This window comes from Schistocerca nitens, chromosome 4 (assembly GCF_023898315.1).
Source record: "Schistocerca nitens isolate TAMUIC-IGC-003100 chromosome 4, iqSchNite1.1, whole genome shotgun sequence".
Classification (NCBI taxonomy): Eukaryota; Metazoa; Arthropoda; class Insecta; order Orthoptera; family Acrididae; genus Schistocerca; species Schistocerca nitens.
In genome coordinates, this window is record NC_064617.1 from 576,857,885 (window position 1) to 576,882,376 (window position 24,492).

Here is a 24,492-nt window from a genome sequence, read left to right on the forward strand (position 1 = left end):
TAAGTAAGTTCTCTTTTAGCAATACACATGCTTATAACATCAACACAATATTGCTGGCTATATGTTAATCCCTTAGATGTTAAACAAACCTTCTGAAATTTTATTTTCAGATCCTATAAGAGATCAGTACTTCGAATTTTAAAGCCAGAGAAATCCGTTAACCCATATTTTGCTAAAATAAATTGAGGATATATAACAACTAAAGATCACGATAGGATAATAGGTTTCGTTAGAGACCTACTTTTTGGCTAGTGAGAAAACTCTATCACGAATGGACAAAGGGATCCACTGTGCAATATCAAAATCCATTTAAACAATGTGTCCAAACATGAAGGCCGAAACTAATGTTAGGGAACAACAGACAATGTTTTACACCTACAGCTGGTTTCAAATACACCAGGTGAGTTAGCAGCGACACAATATTTACACGTCTTAATCTTGATATTTTGTTATCCACAACTTTGGAAATACGACTGTCATCGTGAAATCTAAGAACAGTTTTGGAATCAGAACAACAAATTCTTTTCGGTGAGACATTTACATGACGTTTTACAGACTTCGTAAACATTAAATTTACTTTATTTTTCTAAGATGGCAGAACGGTTTGTGGATGGAATAGATGACTGTACTATTGTTGCTGTTTGTACGCTTTGATTTCGTGAGTAAGTGACAATCTCTTTTTCTGTTGTATGTATTACAAATTGAAAATACTTCTTTCCACCAGGCAACTTACTTCTACTTGGTACATACTTGGTGACCTCACATCATATGATCTGGAGGGGAGATGCATGTCTACATACACATACAGATACCAGCAGCAGTTCAGCGTGAAGTGTCATTGGGCAAGGTCGTGTGACTTACAATTCATGCGTTTATTGTAATTGTCTGCCAAAGTCAAATTGGCAACTATGAAACAACATGCTAAACACTTTGTTATTGTCGATCTTGTAAACTGTGATATTTCTGTGAAGTGCGTTTTCCAATAAGCTACGTACTCTGAATTAATGTTTCTTCTTATGTATTAATACATGGAACATAACACATTTAGCTCAAATGAACCCAGGGACCAATCTCCTGGAATGGTCAGCTTCCAGCATTATTGTTGTAATCGATGAGACCCATCGTTGCATATGAATTTATGGAATTTAATTTATGGGGCACAGTCCGCCCCCAGTAGCTGGGTAGTCAGTGCGACAGAATGTCAATCTTAAGGGCCCGGGTTCGATTCCTGATTTTCTCCGCTTAGGGACTGGGTGTTGTGTTGTCCTAATCATCATCATTTCATCCCCATCGACGCGCAAGTCGCCGAAGTGGCATCAAATCGGAACACTTGCACCCGCCGAACGGTCTGCCCGACGGGAGGCCCTAGTCACACGACATTTTTTTTTTATTGTGGGGCACAGAGTTTAAGTGATTTTAGACAACCATTGATAGGAAACCACATAAGCTACCGATTTAGACAACTGATTTATCGTTACAAGTATTTTAGCATTCAACCACTAATATTGGGAACATAATCCACAGTAAAGCGTTTTGGGAGTCAAGCTTCCATCATCTGGCTGTCTAAGTTAATACTAAATAAACTGCACTTTAAAGGCACCCAATAACAAAATGTAAAAACATATAAAACTAAGGGTCATGGGAAGAAATCAGGTATGTCACTTTTTCGAAACTGAGTTATTGGTAAAGCTCCATTCCGACTGAACACATGTATCTCTACAGAGGCTCCTTCTGGGAAAATACAGCGCAGAAAAGGGCGAAAAAGAAGTGACGTCATTTCTTTTCCACTTCATCACTCTTGCCTGGGTGACGTCGTTGAAGAGCTCCATGCATCTTGTCTCAGGAGTAATGGTCAATATTCAGAGATCTGACAGGACTGACCATGCGAAGCAAGAAAGTCTGGGCTCTAAAGTACATACCTGAAGAGCTGTGGGCACTTTTCCAGTAGATCTAACTCTAACAATTCCATTCTTCGTTCTCGATCTCCTTCCAAATTCCAGACTAAAATACACACAACAAAAAAAGTTTTATCACTTCGATTCCGAGAGTCCCAGAACCTGTACAGAAAACTGGAATGGAGATAAACATAAACATCATTTCCGCCCTATTTACTGCTCATGAAAACCACACATTGCATCTTGTACGACCATACAGCCACACCTTCAGAGGTGGTGGTCCAGATTGCTGTACACACCGGTACCTCTAATACACAGTAGCACGTCCTCTTGCATTGATGCATGCCTGTGTTCGTCGTGGCATACTACCCGCAAGTTCATCAAAGCACTGTTGCTCCAGATTGTCCCACTCCTCAACGGCGTAGGTCCCTCAGAGTGGTTGTTGCATCACGTCGTACATAAACTGCCCTTTTCAATTTATCCCAGGAATGTTCGATAGGGTTCATGTCTGGAAAACATGCTGGCCACTCTAGTCGAGCGATGTTTTCTTGAAGGAAGTCATTCACAAGATGTCCACGATGGGGAAGAATTGTCGTCCATGAAGACGAATGCCTCGCCATTATGCTGCCGATATGGTTGCACTATTCGTCTGAGGATGGCATTCACGTATCGTACAGCCGTTACGGCGCTTTCCATGACCACCAGCGGCGTATGTAGGCCCCACATAATGCCTCCCCAAAACAGCAGGGAACCTCCACCTTGCTGAGCTAGCTGGACAGTGTGTCTAAGTCGTTCAGCCTGATCGAGTTGCCTCCAAACGCGTCTCCGACAATTGTCTGGTTGGAGGCATATGCGACGCTCATCGGTGAAGGGAACGTGATGCCAATCATGAGCGATCCATTCGGCATGTTGTTGAGCCCATCTGTACTGCGCTGCACGGTGTCGTGGTTGTAAAGAGGGACGTCGCCATGGACGTAGGGAGTGAAGTTGCGCATCATGCAACCTATTGCGTACAGTTTGAGTCGTAACACGATGTCCTGTGGCTGCACGAAAAGCATTATTTAACATGGTGGCATTACTGTCAGCGTGCCTCCGAGCCATAATCCGTAAGTAGCGGCCATCCACTGCAGTAGTAGCCCTAGGGCGGCCTGAGCGAGGAATGTCATCGACAGTTCCTGTCTCTGTATCTCGCCCATGTCCGAACAACATCGCTTTGGTTCACTCCGAGACGCCTGGACACTTCTCTGGTTGAGAGCCCTACCTGGCACAAAGTAAAAATGCGGACGCTATCGATCCTTGGTATTGACCGGTTAGGCATGGTTGAACTACAGACAACACGAGGCGTGTACCTCCTCAATGGTGGAATGACTGGAACTCATCGGCCGTCGGAGTTCTGGGAACCGGGGTGATGAAAAACATTTTTATGTGTGTATACAGATCCGCGAAGCCTGACTAAGTTTCTCCATCCTGTCGCTGCGAGGTTCTTCAATCAGCTGCTCCACAGTCAGATATACGTCATATGAATATTGTGTCTGTATTATTAGAACTATAAATTCGTTTAGTACTGGTTATTTTGGAATTACTTCGTCTTGACTTACCTGTTTCTTTACCGTTACAAATTTTTTGACTGCCTTTTCGGAAATTGCTTCATTCTGCGAACACTCCGGATGCCAGTAGCGCCGTTTCCACTTTTGATGTACCGAAGATGTTAATTTGTGAAGTAAAAAATATTGTATGTTCTTATTTATTGATGCAATCACAGTTCAAACATTATACACAATTTTTCCCGAGTTCCATAAAAATTCACTTACCTAATTGTCTCCACTGACCCTCCAAACTGTTTGGTCATCAAGACCTCATTTTACTTTAAAAGTAAGTTTCTAAATTTTTTAATGTTTTATAGTTGAAATGCGGCAAGCATTTTGCATGCCAGTTTTATCAAATATCAGGATATATTTATCATTCTGTCTGGCAACAGGGAAAATCAGTATGAAAATGTTAATGGTATTATAAACCATAGCGACTGGAAGTAGAGTGCCCTGTATTATTTGCATGTCTCTCTTTATTAAGTCTGTGACGGTTTTTAATCGGTTATGCATGTGTCTGGGGCACGTGCATGTGCAGCGCATTAGACTTGAGACAGAGCAACAAGAAACGCTTCGGCCAGGCAGATCGGTGATCGGCGGAAGAGACCGTGGCCTGGGTGCCGTAAGATTCTTGGAAGTGAGGTCGGCCCAGAACCCACAGGGGCGGCAAGCATTGTCCTCCCACACGATAGCTTGCTGCCAATGTCCAGTCCGGGGCAGTTCGGCATTGTGTGCCGCAGTCGGGGGCCCCTCTGAATGTTTTCTGACTTCTTTTGGAGATAAACATTTGTCACTTGTAGAAAGCGAGGGCCACAGAAAAACAAACTCTAGCCTCATAGCGGTCCTCTCTACATTTGTCAAACCCAGTTGGCAGGCTTGGCAGAAGAACGTGCTTGCGTCAAAACATGTGAGAGCAGAACGCAGTGCTCAAATGAATGCTGGTTGGTAGTTGGGGAGATTTTCACGTTGTCATTGAATGCTGTATAAGACGAGCTATTGTTGATGGGATTCTCTGTTCAAGGGGATCATCGTGATTAGATCACAGTGGTTCGTTAATTTCCGATTTGCGACTCGCACCTTTTGGCGACAGGGAATAGCCACGGCAAAAGTCAGCGCCGCGAGGGATGCAGATCAGGGGTGAGACGCAAGTGTTTCCGCATCGACTTCTGATTAGGATGCAGTGGTATCCTGATCGACTTGGCATAGCATTGCGGTAGAGGCTGCCACATTTGGGAGTGCCGGAAAGGCGCAGACAACTACGTCTTCGTGAATGGACTACAGTGCACAACTGGAAGCAGCACAATCACACTCACTGTGGGCATAAATAGCAGCAGCGGCGGAATGGTTCGATTAGATTTCACAGTTATGGAATCCAGGACGATCGGCTGTTTCATCTCCATTTGCACTAGTAATGAATGTGTGAACTTTTGAGTTTTAGCCACCAGCTTTTAGACACTGCTCTGATCGACAGTTCGCATGATTAAATAGTTGTCAGTCATTGTTGAACTTCGGGAGGGAGTAAATTCTAAAGAGGGCAAGAAGTAATTTAACTGATAAGGGACTGAGACTACTCTCCATTTTATCTCCATACTATTTTGGAAAGATATAATTGTTATAGGTCCTTGACTAATTCATTTTATATGTTGATCCCGTAAATGTTCGTGTGCCTAACCTTAGTATTGAATTCAGTCATTATTTCTGTTGGACCCCTTCACTTATTTTAACTCGAATATTTTAATCTGTGCCAGGAAGACATTAGCAGCCAGGTGACAACCATGATCAACATACCGCGCCAGTCAGATAGCGTCAGTCAGAGTGAAATTTGGTGCAAATTCCCGCTTTAAAGAGCTACGCCTAGGGCTGTAATTTTCGTGTTATCCATTTGACTTTGTGTGCAAAAATTTAAATATTACATTTTAAAGAGGTGGCCTACCCAGAGTTAGTTTTGGAAAATTAAGGGAAATTCTACACATTGGGGCCTAGCAAAGTAAAACGAGGACATCAAGACCAAAAACTATTATTTTGTTTTTGTGCCTTGAGTACTGTTGATATGTATTTTATGTAGGCTTAACTTAGTTAGCCAGATGACGGGAGATTTACTCCCAACATGCGGTTCTGTGGATTATGTTCCCAATATTAGTGGCTGTATGCTGTAATTTTGTTAAGACAACACTCAAGATCACTATAACATTTATTTTTTATGACCGATTTCGGCTCATGTTAAAGTCATCCTCCGATTTTTTTAGCTGTCCCTGTGGCTGGTGCTGGGGGCTCCTCGGGTTTTTACGTGATACCACAATCGTACACTGTCAATGTTATACATTTATAACAATTACCTCAAAACCACTGCCTCAGGTGCTCAACATGGACAATATTGGAACCGCTGATTTACATTATTTAGTGGCTACCCAGCATGACAAGTTACGTAAATAACTTTCCACTTGTGCTACACTTAGGTAAAAACCGCTTTCAAAAGTAGAAGTTACTTGCATTTTCAAGAGGCTACAGAGAAAGCAGAGTTATTAACCGAATTGGATTAAACAATTCGTAACAGACACACAAAGTAAGTTAGGCACTCGGTATAAGAGATGACGGTCTCTCACTTTTAACTGGCTTGCTTTTGTAATCTGTAACCTACACAGGTAGTAAGTGCATACTTCCACACATAAAAATGCTTAGCCTCACGACGATGTGAATTAACAAAATAATCTCGCAACTCAATCCGATCGTAATCAAGTAGTAACTGACTGCCAGCTTGTCGATGACCTTGTTGTTACATAAACGGCACGCCATCTGTGACGCCAGTCGCTCTCAGCCAGCCGCAAAACAAGGCGGTATTTACGGCCCGCGCCATTCGCGTCCGCCACGATGCCGGGTCCCACACAGTACCGAAATGCAGGCCACCGTCTGTACTTGGCGTGTTCTCCAAGATTTCATTTCCAAATGCAGTTTCATATACTGCGATATCTTGTAGTTGCAAAACCGCCTTTATAGGGTCAGTGATCTGAAACCACAACGGCACGGTCAGTATTATTGTTTATTCTTTTTTTGTAGTTTACAAAGCACTGCCTTATGGGTTTGTATTGATTCTCAGATAAAGTCACATTTTAATGCTCCTCCTAGGATCCGGGGTTATGTTTTTCTAGCTGTTTTGTAATGTAGCCCCTTTGCATCACACATTTTCCCCCTTTTTTCAAATAATCGTTCTCATTTATACACTGATTCTTCTCACAATAATATTTCACCTTTAGTTATGTACAAAGCATCAAACTGCAGTCGTTTTGTAAAGGACACTGGCAAAGGCAAGAACGAAATATAAAAACGACCATAAAAATAGCGTTTTTGCGCATTAAACTGGGCGGTCCTGAGGCGACGACGATCGCCAGTGGAAGAACTGACCGGAAGAGAACAGCGGCATGGTAGCGGTCCTATGGTGTGGGTCTATGAAGGGGCAAATGTCGCTATCCTGATCCTCGACGGTGTCGGCACTCACCACTTTGGGGCTTCAGAAAAGATGGCTATCACGTCTTAGATGCGCGTCTCAGCTGTCTTCGGCACGTCTGCATACCATTGACAGCCCAGCTGGTGCCAGTTCATCTGTGTCTGAACGCATCTTATCAGTAGTTGCAGCTGAGTAAAAAAAGTAAGTCATTGCTCTTGTATTCCCACGAAACTTTCATCGGTATTTGAAATAAATTTCAGATTCTTAAATGAAGTCATCTGAGGATAATTAGCCTCATTTCACATGCAGTCAAATTTACATTGAGGATCATTAATAAAAGAATAGTGGAGGAGAATCTGGCTGGAGAACAATTTGCTTTTTGACAGAATACAGGCACAGTGCTGCCGAGGCGGACGCTGTGATTGCTGGTCCTGCTGTTTCCGGTCCTACGCTCCCAAGCGTTTCTTTGACGTGGGTTTGACCCCCATGACTGACTGACCCGAACACCACAAATGTATGTTGTCATAATTATTTGGTGGAATAAACTAAAAAAATTCCAATTGCTCGAAGCACTATGGGACTTTACATTTGAGGTCATCAATCCCCTATACTTAAACCTAACTAACCTAAGGATATCACACACATCCCGTCCCGAGGCAGGATTCGAACCTGCGACGGTAGCAGCAGCGCGGTTCTAGACTGAAGCGACTAGAACCGCTCGGCTACAGCGGCCGGCAATAAAATAAAAAATTACTGATTGCTGAATCGGATTTTATTCTAAAATGATGGAGAGCATCTAGCTATAGAGCAATTAGGTTTTAGTCGGAATACAGGCACAAGAGATGCAATAAGACTTGAAAATTTTGGGAAAGACCTTCATTGAAAGGGGAAGACTTATAAATGTGTTTTATAGACCTGCAAAAGGTCTTCGGTAAAGTGGCTTTAGATAAGCTTGCATACATAATGAGGAATCAGAGGATGGACTGGAAATTAAGACGACTGACGAACATCATATTTATATGTAAAAATGTCGGTGAAAGTGAGAGGAGAAAGTACCAACTAAATAGGACTAGGAATAGGAGTAAGGCTGCTGTCTGTCTTCTCCACTTTTCAGTCTGTACCTAGAAAATATGACAGACCACTGCTCACTAGATGACAAAAGGGAGGAAGAAGAATATAGTGTTTGACGTTTGCAGACGACATGATACTCCTACAAACTGCCGAAAAAGTATTACAGGATACAGTGTACACCATTGAAGCTAAAGCAAAAATTTATGGAATAAAAATCAGTCTAAAGAAAACAAAAGTAACGGCAACAGGAGGAAATAAAAAGGTAAAGATAATGCTGAACGGATAAGTATTAGAATATGTGCAAAGCTTTAATACTTCCGAAGCAGAACAGAAAGTGACTGGAAGATCTCCACAGAAATCGAAACCGGAATTACTATGGCGAAAGAGTCTTTTTATAAGAATAGAAGAAATTTTGCAGCAATATGGAGAAAGATTTGAGGAAAAGACTAATAAAATGTTTTGTATGGACTCTCCTCCTGCGTGGTGCTGAAAGGTGGACACTGAGGAACAAAGGCAGAGCAAAGAGGCAGGCTTCTGAAATATGGACATGGCGCAGGATGGAAAGAATGAGTTGTATAGACAGAGTGTCAAATAAAAAAATTCTCAGAAGAGTTGAAAAGCAAGCACAATTACTCGATGTAACAAAAAGAAGGAAACGAAACTGGGTTGGAAGGTACACTCTTTGACATAAAACTTGACCGGCGGCCGGCCGCTTCAGAGGCTAAGTCCGCGCCGATCGCGACATGGGACAAAAAAACTGGCCAACTCGCTAATTCTCTAAGTCCGGTTATCTGCACAATCTGGCAACACTGTAGACTGCGGCACTTCCTGGAGGAAAACTTGTCCCATGATAGAGAAACTCTAGGCTGATTACGCGTGTGGTCTAGCGGTAGCATGCGTTGTTTCTGCTCATAATGTCAGTGGATCGAGAGCAGCTGGCATAAAATATTTTTATAGCCTCTTCTGTCTGAATGCTGAAGACGTGAATGTAATGGTAGCGCAGATTCAATCTATTTCGCTTTCTGACACACCGATATCAAAATGTTATCCAGTAACGATTTTGCGGCAGATTTCCTGTAGACTGTCCTCCTCTGGACGCCGTATGCGGCAAAGCTCCGGGATCCATTTGCTGGCTACTGGCAGCGGCCGTGGCGACAGCAGCGGCGCTGCACTCCCCCGTTCTTTATCGAAAGCGCCTGCTACCGCTCATCGCTTTTGATGATTTAAAACACTTTATTATTAAATGTTGCTCCACAGAAAATTTCTACAATTTCCATTCACGCTCAAAAGCAACGGAGACAGACGCCCTGATTAGTAGGCGGGTATTATATTACATTAATCGGCAAGAGCTGAGTATGGCCCGAAATTAATTTTATAGACTGGGACGAAATTAAACCACCTCACTACATTCGATGAATTTATAAATGCTTCATACCTCGTTTCTTTTCCTTTCAAACTCAATTATTTGTGCAACTTTTGCTCAATGTTTGGATGTTTTCGTCAAGCCAGAGTGAGCGTCTGTGGTGTAAAGTGTATTACAGCTCTTGTTTCATTCCTTATGGTAAGTCTATGCGATAAACTGTGTGAATACCTTGCAATGCATGCTCTGTAGCAGTGCAGGAACACTGCACATTTGGAGTTCCATGTATGGGTTCATGAAGTATTTATTGTTGATCGGAAGTGATAGTTAAGGTCATCAGATTTAAACCAGAAAAATTTGTCGTTTTGAAGGTTTCAGAGAACGGAAAGGAATTGCTAACGCCGGTGTTAGAAAACGTCTACAGTTAAATGCTATTGCAAAAATTTAGAAGAAGGGAACTATATTAATGAACATGTGCACTTCATAAACAACCTTCTGACATGTTAGACCTATATGACGAACAAAGCTCAAATTTATATCGTTGACAGTCGGTTTGAATCTTTTCAGGGTCTATTTTACAGTGAAGCACCTTGGAATTTGCAAAGCAGAAATCCATGATAGTAACTTAATTTACTAAGTCGAAATCGGACGAAGATTGATGTTTAAAGGCATTCTTCAGATTTCGCATAAGAAATTTTTACTAGCAGTTTGCAACTCCATTAATTAAAATGGAAAATAAAAGGTTGTAGTCAGCGGCTTCTACCGTGATTCGAACTGCTATGTCTTATAGTACAAGCACTGCAACGCACAAGGGAACCTCTGAGCTAACGACACACTGGCGGCCAGAGGCGGAATATAGTCACTGCGATGTTGCCTGAGCCTCAAAACGCAACCTTAAACACACGAACAGAGGAGGTGGAGATTACTGTTTTAACGTCCCGTCGACAACGATGTCATTAGAGACGGAGCACAAGCTCGGATTAGGGAAGGATGGGGAAGGAAATCGGCCGTGCCCTTCCTAAGGAACCATCCCGGCATTTGCCTGAAGCGATTTAGGGAAATCATTGAAAACCTAAATCAGGATGGCCGGGCGCGGGATTGCACCGTCGTCCTCCCGAATGCACACACAAACAGGTGTTACTTATGTGAAGAACGCCGTTCTTGGAGTCCAGAAATTAAATATACTTTCTAATTGTGTCATCTTGCAGTGGATTATATCTTACGAGTCTTCGATGTGGAAAACGAATGTCAAGTGAATTTAGCGAGGTAACGCCGACCTACACCCGGAAGTAAATGCACTATCAGAGTGTTGACAAATACTTGCTACGACGCTGCCATTTCTAGGCTCTCTGACGAGGCAGCTCTTCAGCGAAATGCTTGCCGTGATTCTCCGATACGGTTCTTCAGAGTGGAGACGCGCGCGCACGTTTGGTTTTTATGCGGCGTTCTCCCCTGATGGTTTCTGACGTCGCCTTGTGGGCTATGTATACATATGAGACATTCAATTATCATTAATCCAGAATCATACAAGTTTCAGCTTCCGGCGTGGAAGAAGGCTGTTGACGCCGACATTATATCATTTCAACGTAGGGAAAGCAAAACGGATCATTCAATGTTTCTCATTCAACATAAAGCATGTGAGATAATTTTCCGTAACGTTCATAATCATCTAAAAATACAAACGAAGTAAAAATACACCGGAAGCTTATTCGAATTGAATATAACGCTTTGCACCTCGATGTCGAATTTGTCCACTTGCAATCTTTTGCAGCATACACATAGAATGTCATGATTACCACGAGAATGAAGAAATATGTTGGTAAGGATGGAAGCAAGAAGAGACGCAGTCAACAAATATTCTATTCCTCATGGCATTCATTTCATTTGACACGTAAGAAGAGGTAAAGCGGGAATTTACTTTCGTTAACACGAAAGATATGCCGCACATATTGATAACGAGGAAGTCTGCGTCTTCATACGTTTCCTCCTTGAAATCTGTATGCTCTATTATATACTAAGTAGCCCGATCATTGTTTCAGTAATGTTACCCTCTTGTTTGACCCCGTAACGATGAACAGATTCCAAATGCATGTCTCCCTTCCTGGGTTGTTTTTTGTGTTTTATTGCTTGGAATTCCTGAAGCAGACCACTGTGCCTTCCCCCCTCGTGGGTTAGGTCTCAAAACTAAACCGCTTTGTATCCAATGGCATAATTTATTCAGACAGCATCAGCATAAGACTATCAAACAAAGCCTTCCATTTACAGTTGCAGCACTCTAACCAGCACTGACCAAAGTGTAATCCACGGTCATGGTCCTAAATTACCAGCTGTCTGCTACTGTGGCAAAGTCCGTACTACACTTTCGATTCCGCAGCACCATTTTATCTGGTAACACTGTGTAGTTGCACAGTTGTGCTACCAGGTCTGTCCTCACACTGTCAACTTTATGTATCTCACTTCTCCTGTAGCGTAGATCACGAGGAGCCGAAGTAAATGAGTGTATTCTGCATGACGTAACATTCAGTATTCCCTTCTCTCATAGCCACTCTTCAAGTGCATCGATACCAAATAGGAATGCGAAAACTCTTGCGAGTGAGAGAATGACAATAACAATCGTAACAAGAACAAGCAAATAATGAATAATGTTTATTCCAACGCAGAACGAGAATGGCTTTAAATATAAAAATCTGTATCTATATCTATATCCATATCTATTGATCTTTGAGTTGGCACAATGCAAATATATTCTTAGCATTTAGTTACTGAATTTAGTTCTGGATGTTTGCAGAGAAAAGGAAAAGTCGGTACTTCTCGCTAGTGTAATATAATGTGAACCAGCAACTACCCTTTCCTTAGAACACGACTCAAGCAGGTCCTCAAGTAGGTAGTAAGGCACTGCTGCATTCTGTTCCCTGACATTGCTCTGATGACGGTTAATGCAGATAGTTCCGATTATGAAATACAAAACGTATTGCAGGTTAATTCCTAGGATAGTAACATTAAATTTGCGTTGTAGACGGCACATGAACGTGACGACTATCCATATTACTCATCAATATAAAAAGACAATATTTTGGGAATTTAGCAGGATTACTAAAAATGAATTCTGAAATTGGGTGACTGACTGCACAGGTGCTAAACGTCGTCAAGAGTATACGATGTCCTAATCGCATTAGGAATATGAAGATCGTCTTCGACAGCTCGCAACTTTCACATTGCTATCTCCACCCTACTCCAGACAGCCCTCGGTGGAGTTGCACTACGTTGCCGATGTTATGGAAGGCCTTCAAACCGACAACAGACCACATATTGAAAAATACAAGCGAATTCTCTTGCAGCGTAAGCTTATTGTAACTAATCTAAAAATTATTGGAGAGGAACATTGTCCTATTCAAAAAAAGTAAAATGTTACCCACTGTTGACGTCAAACGGACATTATCTATGTCCTGTCTTGTGTCCTACTCATCTATAATATCAAGTGTACTATGAAAATGATTATATATAATGGATGATAGGGTAATGCATTGATACCAGATGGCGGGGGCCGGCCGGTGTGGCCGTGCGGTTCTAGGCGCTTCAGTCTGGAACCGCGTGACCGCTACGGTCGCAGGTTCGAATCCTGCCTCGGGCATGGATGTGAGTGATGTCCTTAGGTTAGTTAGGTTTAAGTAGTTCTAAGTTCTAGGGGACTGATGATCTTAGAAGTTAAGTCCCATAGTGCTGAGAGCCATTTGAACCATTTGAACTATTTAACACAAAATGTCATTAAAAATTAAAGTTATTCACGAGCAGCTAGTTGAGAATATGTATGAACATTAAATGACACGACGAACTGAAATAATATGACGAAGAGTTCAGCGCTCACTGGGAATAGAGCCCCACACATATCGTTGTTGACTACACACAAAGAGACGTCAGCTACCGAATTTTTATCCACCAGCTGCTCAGAATAGCATCATGAACTTACAGTCATCTCGCAAATAGTTCTGTGTCTCACTGGGAGTTAAAAACGTCAGATATCGTTAGTGTTGACAACGAATGAAAATACATTAAAAATCAAAATTATTATCCACCAGCAGATAGGTGTTCTCATGATAGAGCTTGATAATACATAATTAAATCTTTAGTGCCGGGCCAGGATTCGATCCCATTCACGCGTAATATGTGAAGGTGTTGAGGAATCTGCAGTTTTGAACAAACAACAAATTGTAGCCGAGCTGTATTGCCACGAAGGGATCAAATTCCGCGTTAAGGGCGGTCTGAGTTGCATTCCCAGTTTAGAACCAATTTTATCGACATACAGAAGCTCAAATAAAAGGTGGAATAAGTGTCCTGTGACCATACATAGCGTTTGTGTCGTCACTTGAAATAAATAACTAGTATAAGAAAGGTTACTGGTGATAGAGTTTCTACATGTCGCCACTCCAGACTTTATTGTGGTTCAACCTACCGTCTACTTGGTAAAGAAGGAATATCATCTTTAATGTGAATTTTCAGACCACGCAGCCATTATATCTCCTTCACTTGGTGTAGCCAGGAGAGAATGGAATCTGTCTCTCCCTATCTAAAATCATTGACGGAAGTGGGAATCGAACCCAGACCATAGGTATAACAACCTACCATCCGTCCAATAGACCACGAAATCCTCTTCTCTGCGAGTCATTTTTCTATCGTAACGCAGTTGCGCCACACTGGATGAGAATTCTGACACACAGGCTCCCTGTAGTAATTTGCAGCATGTTCAGTAAATTCATTTACTTGGTTGACCGAATCACCATGAACTAGCTGCCTCGGCTACCCAGTGCATACATTCGACTATTTTGTAATCACAGAAATAAAATCACGTAACCGCCACCTACACACAACTGCCAACAGTGTAGGATGCAGAAGTTTAAATAGGAAGTGTTCCTTTCCACTTGAGCTATTCTATTGCGCTATCTGTTACTAGAAAACGTCGTTCAGTCCAAAAGAAAAGCTGTAACTGTTTGTCTCTCAGAAGTCAAGACCTGGCCATATGCATAATCTCACAGTGCTGTGGAATCCAAACGTTCTGGAGGAATAGTTGCCGAGCTCTGGAGCTGCTGTAGCTACGTGTCAGCTTGTAGCATAGATAAGATGTCGCGAGTTCGAATACATTCAGTGCTATATTTTTTAAAACGCAATTCTGCTCTCTGCTGAAGGTATCAATCTAATGGAACTTTGAACATAATTCCCTTCACTTCTCAACCCAAAGTAGTCGCATGTGGAAAAAGGGCTAACTACTGTGACATTTTGTTCTATTCAGGTTTAATAGACAGCAGGCAGCAGATGCATCTCGAAGATGTGCAGGGAGAGCGCATCGTGCCATAATATGTCAGAAAAGTATTTTCTACATTAGCCGTCGTGTGGTAGTGATATTTTATTCTTCTTCAAACTTTGTTTGACAGCTTTAACTCAGAACAAGTTTTCTACATGTATGTAATCAATAAACTGCATGTGCATTGTCAGACTGTCATAGGTAACATCAGAGAATTCGCATATATCGTTGATGTTTAATTTCTCTCTCATGTTTACTATTGTTTTAACAACACTAAAGGAAACCTTACGAAAATTGTGCACTGTATTATAAGAAATGAAATAAAACTAACCATGATAACCTTACGACGAAAGTATCTGTACACAAGCATGCCTCTATCGACACGAATTAGTAAAATACTACTCACTTAGATTTTGATTGGGTCTGCGTTTAATTGGTATGCTGTGTCATACTCAAGAGGTATGCAAATGTGGCATTTCATAAATATAGTTACGTATTCCTAGAAACCCAAAATTCGCTTGGCAGCAGCGGAAAGAGGCCTTACCTGTTGTGCAGCATTGTAAGTTTTTCAACATTGCACTATGAGCTGAAAGCATTTTCTTGCGATTTCCTTATTGATGTTTGATCTGACTGCTTGTAGCTCTTTCACAGAAGGGATAAAAACGTTACAGTCAGTGAGACTGGAACTGCGAACCGTAACAGACGCTTTTTCACAGGTCAGCACGTTACCACAGAGCTGCCGAGGAGGTATGGGTCTTAGCTTCCTATTACGAGGGCAATAGTAACTAGAACTCGTAAACCGCTATTTGAAGGTCGAGATTAGTTGCGGTTTCCACCTGCAACGACTTTCCTGGGCTGAAAAACGTAAATTTTCAATCTTTTGTTACCCTTCAAGCGATAATAACTCAGATTATTCAATGGAAATGACAGGTAAAATCAAGTGAACTTTGAGGCTTAATTCCGTGCACACCAGGAAGTAACTCGTCGATCACAGAGTTGCCAAACATACGTTGCCTTGTTGCCAAATCTCAGTTACAGTACCAGCAGGAAGAAGACGAACCGATGTGATCCTACAGCGGTCTGGGAAGTGACCATAGCTGGTGTCTCCAAGTCGCGGCTGCTACGGCCTGGAATACGTAATGCGTCTGATTCGCTTTCTGTAACTAGGTTTAGGGACTGGAGCGTAGTTACTAATAATACTCAGAACTGACTGCAAACTGAGCATCATAAATCAGTAACTCTCATTGTTGTTTTTATATTTCTTTCGTAAGTGTACTCAAAACTAAGAAAGTCATTCACAGGCGTTTTCGTGCCTCGCCGATAGTCGAGCACAACATACAAATAAAAATAAAAAATAATGTGTGTGTGTGTGTGTGCTTGTGTGTGTGTGTGAGAGAGAGAGATAGAGAGAGAGAGAGAGAGATAAATAAAAAGCAATGAGAGAGAGTGTAAAAAATTGTTGTAAATAAATTGAATCATGGTATTTAAAGAAATCTTTCATTAAAATGACACGTTCCACATCATTACGAAATGTCGTATTCATGATCTATGGAACAAGAGTTAATCTAATGTAATCTAATCTAATCTAATCACATCATATTGATGATTAGCCATGAAGAGTCATGAATTACCGAAATTTTGGCCAATACCAGTAACCAAATCTAAACTTGAAAATAAAAGACGACAATTTTTGTGATAAACCGTGACTCCTATCAAGACCCTTTCGTCCCTGTTATCTAACCACGAAAGATGTCTGATATACCTCCATTCTGAAGTAACAAAGTGTGCATGCATTTAAAGATGAAGTGCATGATGTGAAGTTCTGTGACGGAGATACGAACCCAACACGTAATCCGATTGTTAACTAAGAAACATCAAATGTTACGTATCGGTTTTTCTTACGAGCCGCTAGGTGTCTGAATCTAAAATAAGGATACAAACTTTTGTGCCTAAGCGACAATCGAACTGCACACCTACCGTGCATCCACGAATATAGCTTAAGTATCAGTTGCTTACTCATGAACAGTAAGATGTGTGCGTGTTTGACCAGAAATAACGACACCTGTTGCGATTGTTGGAAACACATGAACAGACATCGAAATTACGCGTTAATTTTCACTAGCAGGTGGGTGTGCACTTGATAAAGCTAGAAATGAAATTATGAATATTTTTGTACTGGATCAGGTTTCAGACCCACATACTTACCTTTGGAGGAGACCTAGAGAAGATTGCAGTCTTGGGAAAAGGAACGAAATGACTGAACTATACTGTTCCTAGAGATTCAGATCCTCGAAAGAGGAGATACGAATTCGAATCACAGTCCAGCACCAAATTTTTAAACGTCTCTAGTTCAATCAAGTACAAGTAAAATAAGAGCCCTGTCCCTTTAAATGGCTATCGGTTCATCAAATAAAATAAAATTTCCTAATGTAAGTAAGCTTACTGGCGACTGTATTTCTGTTTACCATGACTTCCGCTGTGTCATTTCCCAACGTAAACCGGCTCTGCCCAGTTGGTAATGAAGGAACGTGATGTTTAATGCGGATTCTGGATTATAACGTCTTTCTCTTGAGGTTACCAGAGGTAAAATAAATCTGTTTGTGCCTCTTAAAAGTAAATGCCTGAACCCACGCATTGCACCTGTGATAGCTCGTTCCAACATACCATTGTGGCCACATTACCCAGCCCCAAGAGTGTGCTGTAACGGATGATGTGCTTAGCTTACAAAATTAGACACGGTGGAAAAAATGCGAGTCTATTAAATGGTCAAGTAGAAGCAAGCTTCTGACGCAGAGATTATGCTATTCTCATGTCAGCAGGAAGTAAAGACTCTTCTAGGCATCATAGGCTGGATGTGAAGCCATTTTGATTTTTCACAAATTCAGCAAATTTCTTAGTTCGAGAAAATCCACTGTGAAGTGTGAAGTTGCCCGATAATTCGATTATTACTGTTATTATTACTATCATTTTATTCATACCGCTGCTGGAACACGACCGTAATCTTCAGGTAAAACGCGAGACCAGCTAATATGACGTCTGGCGCCCGAAAGCACATATCGACAAAATTTTTATCGCCCCTTTCCTCTCGGTGCTGAAGCTATGAGTGTAATTCAAGCGAATCTACAATATCATATTAGCTAGTCTCGCGTTTTACCTCAAGACTACGGTCGTAGTCAAGAGTAATGTACTAAGACTGGAGTCAAGACTTCCTCTGGGAAGTGCCGCAGTCTACATGTTGCTAGATCGAGCATATTCCAGACATAGAATTCTGAGAGGAGCACGACTGTATTGTCCACCTTACGTGAACGACTCGGCGGTCAATTTTTTGGTCTGAGACTGTATCTACAACACATATTGCACGCTGAAGACCCAGAAGAATCTAAAAAAAAAAGTAGTTTATGAGAGCAACGTTAACCACAGCGTTCGAAGTATTCATAGTATTGTATACGTGTGTGTAAACGCCTTCCAATGACCACTCAAGAAAGACAAGGATACACAGTCTAGCTCCAATATTATAAATACGCCTCAGTTTGTGGATGAACTCAGACGTAGGTCGATAATAATTGTGAAAATTTAGCAGCACTGTACCCATTGGTGTTAAACTCGTTTTCAACCAATGATTCCCACAGCTACAGGGATACTACTTGTGATACCTCTTAGACAAAATACTTAAGCAGTGTTATCAGACGAAAAGATCAACCTGACACAAACTGTGAGAAGTTTGTTTTACAACCTTCGTACCTGGATATTCAGCTTTTTCCTATTTCAGATATCTGTGAACGTTGCTGCTTAAGACGATTTAAGCAGAAACTAAATTCCCTCAGCTTCGACAATGTTTAAAGAAATCGTCTTATTGGCACTAAATCGTGGTTTGTGAATTGTTTACCGGCCGTACTCTGCCGTATTTTGCCGGTTGGAAGGCAAAAGCTTACTGACAAATTTCACACAGAAATTACTGTTACAGTGTACTTATGGAGCCAAATGCGTGAATTGCGTATTATCCGGTGAGAAAGAGCACTGGCAAACAGTCTTCGCTACATTAGGTTATTTAAACTGGTGTCACTCTGAGCTAGAATGTATGGTCAGCGACTAAGTGTAAGGTCAACGTTTCGGATGCGAGTTTTGCGACTGTGAAATACTTTCCTACATTATAGAAGCGAATATTAAATTTGAACTAATATTGCGAATATTTTGTACTTGGACAGCTTAGAATGAAAATACTTCTGTTTATTTCAAAGGGAAACAATAGATTTTCTAAAACACTGTCTGTCATACACAACTTGAAACAGGTCATGTCGACCAAATCATGTGGAAAAACTAACAGCAACGTATATCGGAAGGCAGTAAGATCTCTTGCCTTTTGGTTTGTCAGTACTCGATAGCCATTTCTAGGCGAAAGTAAATGAAGAAAGGCAGTGCGTTTTTGTTACCAAGTAACGTCTTCGTCAATTACTTTAGTTTTAAAGTAATCTACGAGTAATTGCTGGTGTTCGATATTAACATGAAAAGGATTCCGTAGACAGGGAAAGAACCTGTTCTTGGGAAACTACATCTATAGTGACCAAAAGGCATTAAATGATGTTCAAGCACTTGTGTTACAGCAGCGGTATGAATAGAATTATATTAATAATAACAGTAATAATCGAATTATCCGGCAACTTCACACTTCACAGTGGATTTTCTCGAACTAAGAAATTTGCTGAATTTGTGAAAAATCAAAATGGCTTCACATCCAGCCTATGATGCCTAGAAGAGTCTTTACATCCTGCTGACATGAGAATAGCATAATCTCTGCGTTAGAAGCTTGCTTCTACTTGACCATTTAATAGACTCGCATTTTTTCCACCGTGTCTAATTTTGTAAGCTAAGCACATCATCCGTTACAGCACACTCTTGGGGCTGGGTAATGTGGCCACAATGGTATGTTGGAACGAGCTATCACAGGTGCAATGCATGGGTTCAGGCATTTACTTTTAAGAGGCACAAACAGATTTATTTTACCTCTGGTAACCTCAAGAGAAAGACGTTATAATCCAGAATCCGCATTAAACATCACGTTCCTTCATTACCAACTGGGCAGAGCCGGTTTACGTTGGGAAATGACACAGCGGAAGTCATGGTAAACAGAAATACAGTCGCCAGTAAGCTTACTTACATTAGGAAATTTTATTTTATTTGATGAACCGATAGCCATTTAAAGGGACAGGGCTCTTATTTTACTTGTACTTGATTGAACTAGAGACGTTTAAAAATTTGGTGCTGGACTGTGATTCGAATTCGTATCTCCTCTTTCGAGGATCTGAATCTCTAGGAACAGTATAGTTCAGTCATTTCGTTCCTTTTCCCAAGACTGCAATCTTCTCTAGGTCTCCTCCAAAGGTAAGTATGTGGGTCTGAAACCTGATCCAGTACAAAAATATTCATAATTTCATTTCTAGCTTTATCAAGTGCACACCCACCTGCTAGTGAAAATTAACGCGTAATTTCGATGTCTGTTCATGTGTTTCCAACAATCGCAACAGGTGTCGTTATTTCTGGTCAAACACGCACACATCTTACTGTTCATGAGTAAGCAACTGATACTTAAGCTATATTCGTGGATGCACGGTAGGTGTGCAGTTCGATTGTCGCTTAGGCACAAAAGTTTGTATCCTTATTTTAGATTCAGACACCTAGCGGCTCGTAAGAAAAACCGATACGTAACATTTGATGTTTCTTAGTTAACAATCGGATTACGTGTTGGGTTCGTATCTCCGTCACAGAACTTCACATCATGCACTTCATCTTTAAATGCATGCACACTTTGTTACTTCAGAATGGAGGTATATCAGACATCTTTCGTGGTTAGATAACAGGGACGAAAGGGTCTTGATAGGAGTCACGGTTTATCACAAAAATTGTCGTCTTTTATTTTCAAGTTTAGATTTGGTTACTGGTATTGGCCAAAATTTCGGTAATTCATGACTCTTCATGGCTAATCATCAATATGATGTGATTAGATTAGATTAGATTACATTAGATTAACTCTTGTTCCATAGATCATGAATACGACATTTCGTAATGATGTGGAACGTGTCATTTTAATGAAAGATTTCTTTAAATACCATGATTCAATTTATTTACAACAATTTTTTACACTCTCTCTCATTGCTTTTTATTTATCTCTCTCTCTCTCTCTCTATCTCTCTCTCTCTCTCTCTCACACACACACAAGCACACACACACACACACATTATTTTTTATTTTTATTTGTATGTTGTGCTCGACTATCGGCGAGGCACGAAAACGCCTGTGAATGACTTTCTTAGTTTTGAGTACACTTACGAAAGAAATATAAAAACAACAATGAGAGTTACTGATTTATGATGCTCAGTTTGCAGTCAGTTCTGAGTATTATTAGTAACTACGCTCCAGTCCCTAAACCTAGTTACAGAAAGCGAATCAGACGCATTACGTATTCCAGGCCGTAGCAGCCGCGACTTGGAGACACCAGCTATGGTCACTTCCCAGACCGCTGTAGGATCACATCGGTTCGTCTTCTTCCTGCTGGTACTGTAACTGAGATTTGGCAACAAGGCAACGTATGTTTGGCAACTCTGTGATCGACGAGTTACTTCCTGGTGTGCACGGAATTAAGCCTCAAAGTTCACTTGATTTTACCTGTCATTTCCATTGAATAATCTGAGTTATTATCGCTTGAAGGGTAACAAAAGATTGAAAATTTACGTTTTTCAGCCCAGGAAAGTCGTTGCAGGTGGAAACCGCAACTAATCTCGACCTTCAAATAGCGGTTTACGAGTTCTAGTTACTATTGCCCTCGTAATAGGAAGCTAAGACCCATACCTCCTCGGCAGCTCTGTGGTAACGTGCTGACCTGTGAAAAAGCGTCTGTTACGGTTCGCAGTTCCAGTCTCACTGACTGTAACGTTTTTATCCCTTCTGTGAAAGAGCTACAAGCAGTCAGATCAAACATCAATAAGGAAATCGCAAGAAAATGCTTTCAGCTCATAGTGCAATGTTGAAAAACTTACAATGCTGCACAACAGGTAAGGCCTCTTTCCGCTGCTGCCAAGCGAATTTTGGGTTTCTAGGAATACGTAACTATATTTATGAAATGCCACATTTGCATACCTCTTGAGTATGACACAGCATACCAATTAAACGCAGACCCAATCAAAATCTAAGTGAGTAGTATTTTACTAATTCGTGTCGATAGAGGCATGCTTGTGTACAGATACTTTCGTCGTAAGGTTATCATGGTTAGTTTTATTTCATTTCTTATAATACAGTGCACAATTTTCGTAAGGTTTCCTTTAGTGTTGTTAAAACAATAGTAAACATGAGAGAGAAATTAAACATCAACGATATATGCGAATTCTCTGATGTTACCTATGACAGTCTGACAATGCACATGCAGTTTATTGATTACATACATGTAGAAAACTTGTTCTGAGTTAAAGCTGTCAAACAAAGTTTGAAGAAGAATAAAATATCACTACCACACGACGGCTAATGTAGAAAATACTTTTCTGACATATTATGGCACGATGCGCTCTCCCTGCACATCTTCGAGATGCATCTGCTGCCTGCTGTCTATTAAACCTGAATAGAACAAAATGTCACAGTAGTTAGCCCTTTTTCCACATGCGACTACTTTGGGTTGAGAAGTGAAGGGAATTATGTTCAAAGTTCCATTAGATTGATACCTTCAGCAGAGAGCAGAATTGCGTTTTAAAAAATGTAGCACTGAATGTATTCGAACTCGCGACATCTTATCTATGCTACAAGCTGACACGTAGCTACAGCAGCTCCAGAGCTCGGCAACTATTCCTCCAGAACGTTTGGATTCCACAGCACTGTGAGATTATGCATATGGCCAGGTCTTGACTTCTGAGAGACAAACAGTTACAGCTTTTCTTTTGGACTGAACGACGTTTTCTAGTAACAGATAGCGCAATAGAATAGCTCAAGTGGAAAGGAACACTTCCTATTTAAACTTCTGCATCCTACACTGTTGGCAGTTGTGTGTAGGTGGCGGTTACGTGATTTTATTTCTGTGATTATAAAATAGTCGAATGTATGCACTGGGTAGCCGAGGCAGCTAGTTCATGGTGATTCGGTCAACCAAGTAAATGAATTTACTGAACATGCTGCAAATTACTACAGGGAGCCTGTGTGTCAGAATTCTCATCCAGTGTGGCGCAACTGCGTTACGATAGAAAAATGACTCGCAGAGAAGAGGATTTCGTGGTCTATTGGACGGATGGTAGGTTGTTATACCTATGGTCTGGGTTCGATTCCCACTTCCGTCAATGATTTTAGATAGGGAGAGACAGATTCCATTCTCTCCTGGCTACACCAAGTGAAGGAGATATAATGGCTGCGTGGTCTGAAAATTCACATTAAAGATGATATTCCTTCTTTACCAAGTAGACGGTAGGTTGAACCACAATAAAGTCTGGAGTGGCGACATGTAGAAACTCTATCACCAGTAACCTTTCTTATACTAGTTATTTATTTCAAGTGACGACACAAACGCTATGTATGGTCACAGGACACTTATTCCACCTTTTATTTGAGCTTCTGTATGTCGATAAAATTGGTTCTAAACTGGGAATGCAACTCAGACCGCCCTTAACGCGGAATTTGATCCCTTCGTGGCAATACAGCTCGGCTACAATTTGTTGTTTGTTCAAAACTGCAGATTCCTCAACACCTTCACATATTACGCGTGAATGGGATCGAATCCTGGCCCGGCACTAAAGATTTAATTATGTATTATCAAGCTCTATCATGAGAACACCTATCTGCTGGTGGATAATAATTTTGATTTTTAATGTATTTTCATTCGTTGTCAACACTAACGATATCTGACGTTTTTAACTCCCAGTGAGACACAGAACTATTTGCGAGATGACTGTAAGTTCATGATGCTATTCTGAGCAGCTGGTGGATAAAAATTCGGTAGCTGACGTCTCTTTGTGTGTAGTCAACAACGATATGTGTGGGGCTCTATTCCCAGTGAGCGCTGAACTCTTCGTCATATTATTTCAGTTCGTCGTGTCATTTAATGTTCATACATATTCTCAACTAGCTGCTCGTGAATAACTTTAATTTTTAATGACATTTTGTGTTAAATAGTTCAAATGGTTCAAATGGCTCTCAGCACTATGGGACTTAACTTCTAAGATCATCAGTCCCCTAGAACTTAGAACTACTTAAACCTAACTAACCTAAGGACATCACTCACATCCATGCCCGAGGCAGGATTCGAACCTGCGACCGTAGCGGTCACGCGGTTCCAGACTGAAGCGCCTAGAACCGCACGGCCACACCGGCCGGCCCCCGCCATCTGGTATCAATGCATTACCCTATCATCCATTATATATAATCATTTTCATAGTACACTTGATATTATAGATGAGTAGGACACAAGACAGGACATAGATAATGTCCGTTTGACGTCAACAGTGGGTAACATTTTACTTTTTTTGAATAGGACAATGTTCCTCTCCAATAATTTTTAGATTAGTTACAATAAGCTTACGCTGCAAGAGAATTCGCTTGTATTTTTCAATATGTGGTCTGTTGTCGGTTTGAAGGCCTTCCATAACATCGGCAACGTAGTGCAACTCCACCGAGGGCTGTCTGGAGTAGGGTGGAGATAGCAATGTGAAAGTTGCGAGCTGTCGAAGACGATCTTCATATTCCTAATGCGATTAGGACATCGTATACTCTTGACGACGTTTAGCACCTGTGCAGTCAGTCACCCAATTTCAGAATTCATTTTTAGTAATCCTGCTAAATTCCCAAAATATTGTCTTTTTATATTGATGAGTAAT

The 24,492-nt window shown here is 41.1% G+C and overlaps 1 protein-coding gene across 1 annotated transcript in view; it reads right to left on the reverse strand.

The window, feature by feature from the left end:
* Nucleotides 1-24,492, reverse strand: part of LOC126251318 (fatty acyl-CoA hydrolase precursor, medium chain-like) — a 177,353-nt gene that overhangs the window by 108,759 nt on the left and 44,102 nt on the right. The gene's annotated exons all lie outside the window — the stretch shown is intronic.